The 6180-nt window shown below is 46.4% G+C and overlaps 1 pseudogene; it reads left to right on the top strand.

Annotated features, from left to right (window-relative positions):
* The first annotated feature begins 503 nt into the window (after nucleotides 1-503).
* LOC116632024 lies at nucleotides 504-3265 on the top strand (annotated as a pseudogene).
* The last annotated feature ends 2915 nt before the right edge of the window (nucleotides 3266-6180 follow it).

The raw sequence follows: 6180 nt of genomic DNA, 5'->3' as shown, positions 1-6180 counted from the left end.
GCAAGCTCAGGGGTTCGGTCCATTCCAGTAACCCTAAAGAGGGAAATTCCCCATCACGAAAGAGAGTCAAAACCCAAGGTAGAGTGGGAGGTAATGGGCATTCCTCCTACGGTGATGTCCCTTTCTGCAAAGCCCCACCTGGTTCCTAAATTCTCTATGCAGAGTAAACATGAAAACTAGCCAGTTAATCTCAGTCTCCTTCCCCCTTCTCCTTGTGACTCCAAGAGTGGGAGCCATACCCCTCAAGCACTCCTTGGGTCAGATGAGATCATGGGCCTGAAGAATGGAACTGGAAATGGTGCCAAGGGAGCAAGATATTTTCATCCCCTCCTTTGGTCAGAGAGCTCCCAGGACTAAAGAAAGTAATTATGCTGACCACAGGAAGTCCCAGGATTCTTAGCACACTGATGACCCTATCAAATTCCATGACCCACAGGTCTTCCAGACTTTCCCACAGTCAGACTTGTCCAAATCCCACACCTGCTCAGAGGATGTTAGCCCAAATGGTACATATGTTTACAGACTGCAGAAGCTGCACTGAGGGTCAAGTTGAAACTGCCACTCCTTTCCAAATCCAGGACATCCCTAGCAGCAAGACAGAGAGAGAACCAAAGCCCCTCTGAACACACAGATAACTGCCTTTGGAATGATCTAAAACCTCTCCTACAACAGCCCCCACTTTCAGCCAACCAGGGCCATAATTCCTCTCTGAATGCCAACTGCCCATGACTCTGCATTCTGGCATCAGCCCCCAGACCAGCTGCTCCCATGTGTCCCCTGGCCTAGGACAGGCCTGGGGGAGAAAACAGACTGATTCCTTCTGTAGAATGTAGCCTGGCCAGCTATATTTCACTGCTCCTACATGGTATTGGGACAAATAAATTTGATGCCCCCAAACCAAGCAGTTTCCTCTGTCTCCTACCAGGGCAATAGCTCTTTGGAAAATCCCTATATCTCCTCCCCCTTCTTCCTTCAGCCCTTCCACTAATGTTGGGTGGAGATCCCCCCACCCTGGGAGAGAATCCAGATAGACTGTTTCATGAGCAGCTGAAACATCAGTAGCTTTCCTTTCAAACTCTCAGAAATAACCGGCATATGCTTTTACCTAATGAGAAAGTATTCACAGTAGCACAAACAATGCAGAATGCTGGGGTGTTACACGGAACTCCCAAGTAACCATAACGGTTTATACAGGTCATGATGATTCAGTACCAACGCCTAGGTAAGGGACTTGGGCCCCAGACAGATGTGGGGACTCTGCTTGTCCTTATAGGATACAGACATGTGTCCTTTTCTCCAGTTGAAGTGGTTCTACCTTCAACAAACTCCCTTGTGGGCCCCTAGGATCCAACCACCCAGATCATATAGTTCCTGAGCAAAGAGTTTTGGCTGAAATGACAGGAGGCATTTTTATAAAGAGTAGTAGAGGAATCAGTACCACAGTACTCTCCCCAGGTATGCCTGTTTATTAACATGGACTTGCAAATTGATCTAGGGGGCTCTCCTCTGATAGCAGATGACTCCTGATGAAAGCTAGGTACCTGGGCAAGAAGAGCCATCTCCTGATAGTATCGGTATGCCACATTCTCTGTCCCTAGGGCCATTACCCTCAACCCCAACATGCCAGGGGGCAGATAGGCCTCCTTCGATTTGCAGGAATGATAAGCTCAACAATGGAAGGGACAGATATCCCCAGTTGTGCACCTAGACCTGGTCTTTCTGGAGTCATTGGGCCAGACAATAGGTCAAAAATCCTAGATGACTGAAACTCCTCTCCTGGCCAAGCCGTCTTCGGTGGTCTAGACTGAGGGGAGCACTTCCAAAATCCCCAGAGTTGTCTGTGGAGAGGTTTCAACAGCATTTGGCAAAAGAATGCCCAGGCCTTCTCCCTGGGATAAGCATGGCAGGCATCAGGCCCAGCATGGAGATAACCAGGATGATCCCAGGCTCTCAGTGAACATTTCCATTTTCCATTTCTAAGTTTCACCAGCGATGACTTTCTAAAAGCAATGCCCCACAGATGGGCACTGGTTGGGCTTTGAGTTTGGGATGGTCCTTAATGCCATGAAGAGAGATGTGAATTTAAATGTCAACACAGGATCCAACAGATGTGATACCTTAAAAGATGAGAGGCTTGGTGTGCCCTGGAGAGATGATGAATTACACTCAGGTAGCTCCAAGATGCTGCCTGCTTAGCAGAGGATGGTTTCCCTGCCATATGGTGAGTACCCTGCAGGAGGAAGGCATGGGCCTCGGGCCATTTCCTCCTGTATCTCAAGGTCCAGGAGGCAATAATTGTTTTGCAAAATCTCAGAGAGCCAGTCAGACCCACCAAAGGGCTAATGGCCAGCTTTGTTATAGTTATTGCTACTTGTCAGTTCTTCTAGAAACCCCATTAGCTTCTACATACAGCTCCCCCAGTTTGACACAACCAAGGCAGAAGCCCATGAATAAATCTCTGGCAAGCCACCATGTGCATTCTGCTCGTATACTTCTCTGAAACCTCCCACCATGTGCAGTCCAGTCGTCAGTGCCGAACTTACCATTGGGGAACCTCAAGCTTCTCCAGATTCCACCGTATGTGGTGGGCCTGATGCTGGGCTCAGACATTGGTACTTTGATTAAATAGCCCCATCTTAGGGTCTGCTGCTGCTCTGCTTGTTCTGCTTCTGTGAGTATGCAGATGTCTTCCCTGGTACAGCTTGCCTCCAGAGCCTGTCCTTTCCCAAACCTGCCCTCCATTATGATGTGTTGAATATCCAAGTTGGCAATGCCTGCTTGGACCATCATACCGTCAAGACTGCTGTTGATTCACATGACAGCTCCCCCCTAACTCTTACACCCAACTTGCCATCTGTGAATAGCATGCCAGGAATGGGCATTAATACACGAAATCCTCAAATTTCATGTTCTAATGCCAACCCTCAGCCCAGTGGGAATGACCCAGCCACTTCTCACTCCAGCCATATGACCTGAATACCATGGGAACCAGCATGTCTTTCAGTGGGGCCTGATTTGATGTCACACAAACCTACAGTGGGTCATGGGAGTAGGTGCCATTTCCTTACCATGGCCCCAGTGGAGGCAGAGGAACTTCCCAAAAGATGTTGGTGTCCCAGAAGAAGGCACACTTGGCCATCCCAATAACCTACCTCAAAATTCAGCAGATGCAGCACCTTGCAAGCCTGGAGGCCCTAGGGGTCCTGACTCCTTCCTTACGCTGAGGAATGGCATGCCTTCTATGTCTATGGACCCTGATCTCTAGGTCATAGAGTTAGAAGTGAAGTCCCAGGCTATACACAGCACTGGGATCCTCGACCTGGGTTATTGCACAGGGGACAATGGCAAGCCAGACTTCAGAATGGCACTAGCATTACCTGGCAGGGTGGCTCTGGGGTCAGCAGAAGTTCTGGCCATCCTTCTGGGTACAGGTGCGTCCATGCCACGCCTCAGCCCGGTGAGATCACTGACCTCTCTCAAGCAAGAGCAAAGTATTAATAAAACGCACCCCCCAAAAAAAGGAAGAAGAAGAAGAAGAAGAAGAAGAAGAAGAAAAGAAAAAGAACTAAGTTATTAACAAGTTGGGTGTAGGGTAGGGATAGCAAGGACATCTTTCTTTTTTAAAAATAATGAAGTTTAGGACATTTGCTTTTCAGTTTACAAGCTCCTCAGCCCTGTCCATCTCTCTAAATATACAAATACAGCTCCTTCACCCTTCGCCATCTGCTCAGCTAAGTGTTTCCTTCCCTTATGCCCGCCCCCCACCCGGCCGCTCCCTCCCTGCTGCCCTCCCCCCACCTTCCGCTGGGTGCTGCAGCAGGCAGCCTTCTTTTGGGGACATAATCCAGCAGAAGAGCTTCAGCTTCCCAGCGCAGTGTCCTCCTGGTTTGGGGAGGGGGAGTGAGGTCTGTCCTGGGGGGGCTCTCTGTGGCTTTTTTCTCCCCCTGTGGCTTTTTATTCACCAGTATGCCCTTCTTTACCCCCCACCCTTGTTCTCTGTTCTCCTTTTCCTCAGAATTCCCAGGTGAATTTTATTAATGTAGGAGTGGAACAGATGCTAAAAGTTATCCAAGATTTTGTTTTTGTTTTTGTATTTTTGAATTGTGTGGTTACTTCTCTTTCTTCCTCCTCCCACACACAAAACATTGTGTGTAACTGCCATTAAATTTGGTATAAAACCACTTGCTGGGGCTGTGACATCAGAAAAAGGAAATATATTGTTTCTTATAAGACTGTTTTAAAAAGAATACTTTAAGTCTCAATCAAAAAATGACTTTCAGGAGACTCTTCCTGATCTCCCTGGAAAGACCAAATGTCATTTTCCCTTGAACTTGCTATGCTAGTGACATTGAACACTTTCTTCTGTCCTTTTTTTTTTTTTTTTCCTTTTTTGAAGACATCTTTCCTGTAAGCTGAAACTACATGAGAGCTGGGTCTGAGTCTGATTCAACTTTTGGATGCTCCACGTCCAAAGTTTTTTGCATATAGATGTTTTGCATATACATGTTCATTGAATGTTAGGCAGGTGCGTAAAATGTTTTCTTTAACCACTTTAAAGTATCTGTCACGTGGGGAATGGTGGAGGGAGCAATTCAAACAGGTTGAGACTTGATATTCAGTTTATGAAATTAGAAAAAAAAAGTAGCCTGGAGGAGGACCTAACCTGAGCTATAAATAGCTTCAGAGAAACCAAGCAGCAGATGACAGAGGTATTTCCATGAGCTTACAAGGTGCTGAGGGGGAAAAGCTAGCATTCCTTAAAAGGTAAGGGAAGTTTATCCGATTGCTTCTTATCAGCACAGTTAGGCAGGATCAGGGCCTACTGTGGGACATCATCTGTTCAGCCTGCTGTCACAAATTACAATAGACTCTGGCTTCGAGAAACATTTGTTTCTCACTCTTCTGGAGGCTGGAGGTCGAACATCAAGGCTCCAGCAGATTCGGTGTCTGATGTCATCTGCTTCCTGGGTCACAGATGGCTGTCCCCTCATTCCGTCCTCACGTGGAGGAAGGGGCCAGGGTCTCTTTTATGAAAGCACTAATCCCACTCATGAGGGCTCCACCCTCGTGACCAGCTCACCTCTCATAGACCCCACCTCCTACTACCAGCACACCGGGGAGTAGGTTTCTACCCATGAATTTGGAGGGGACACACGCAGTCTGTAACAGCGTGGTTCTGCCCTGGCTCAGAAAATAGTGGCCACATCAGATCAAGTGACATGTGAAAGGCCATGCTGATGATATAGCCCTACGCTGCCGGCAGATCCTCTTGCAGCTGTGGAAACTGGGGACTTGGATACGAATCTTTTGCACAGTGTCCCTCGGGAAAAGCTGGAGGTTAAAATTTTATCAGGTTCATTGGCATTCTAAAATGACTCTTTTGTGGCATCCCCAAATTATTTTCTTAAAGCAGCTTGTTTCGGCCAGACCCTTCGATTATCTGCTAATCGACTATTTACGTTCTCAGTAAGGCTACTGGTAGTCCTTAAGCTTTTGGACAGTCAAAAGTGATATGCAGATTTTTAGCTGTGCTGAGGATTGGCGCCCAACCCCCATGTTGTTAAAGAGTCAGCTGTATTCTGAGTACAGGCCTACACCTCAATTTTTTGTAGCCATCCTTTTTTTTAGCTGATATTTTCCACACTATGTTTTTACTTATATTCAAGAATCTTGTGAAGACTCTTCATTTTTAAAATGTTTTTTATTAAACTTGCTTAGGTGTTATGATGATAGCACTCCGTAAGTAGTCATAGACAAATGGGTACAATAAATACGTGTTTTTAAGAAATGTCATGTCAAAGATTCTTAGCTTCTAAATGCACTGATAATGAGGAAGCCCCATGGCATTGATGTGGGGCAGCAAATGCAAGCCACCGCCGGTTCACCAGAGATTTTTGTCCCTCTCCCGAGTTTAATGCTCTCTATTTATTCACAGGTGTACTCACTTTAAATAAATACAACTTAGGAAAATTTCAACTTGCCAAATAGAAAAGCTGTCGGAAGGCTATCTGCTAAAGGAAGGGATTCTTTGCCATGTCAGTGCTTAAAATAACAAGCTACTTTAGAACATCTTAAAGTTTGAAAAAATTATTTCTCAGGAACTCTGGGTTTTCTGGAAATGTGATATACCTCTAGTCTCTTCATTGTTCTCGCACAGACCTTGACAATTTCTGAAGCTAG

This window comes from Phoca vitulina, unplaced genomic scaffold (assembly GCF_004348235.1).
Source record: "Phoca vitulina isolate PV1807 unplaced genomic scaffold, GSC_HSeal_1.0 scaffold6, whole genome shotgun sequence".
Classification (NCBI taxonomy): domain Eukaryota; kingdom Metazoa; phylum Chordata; class Mammalia; order Carnivora; family Phocidae; genus Phoca; species Phoca vitulina.
This window is presented reverse-complemented; position numbering and strand designations above follow the sequence as displayed.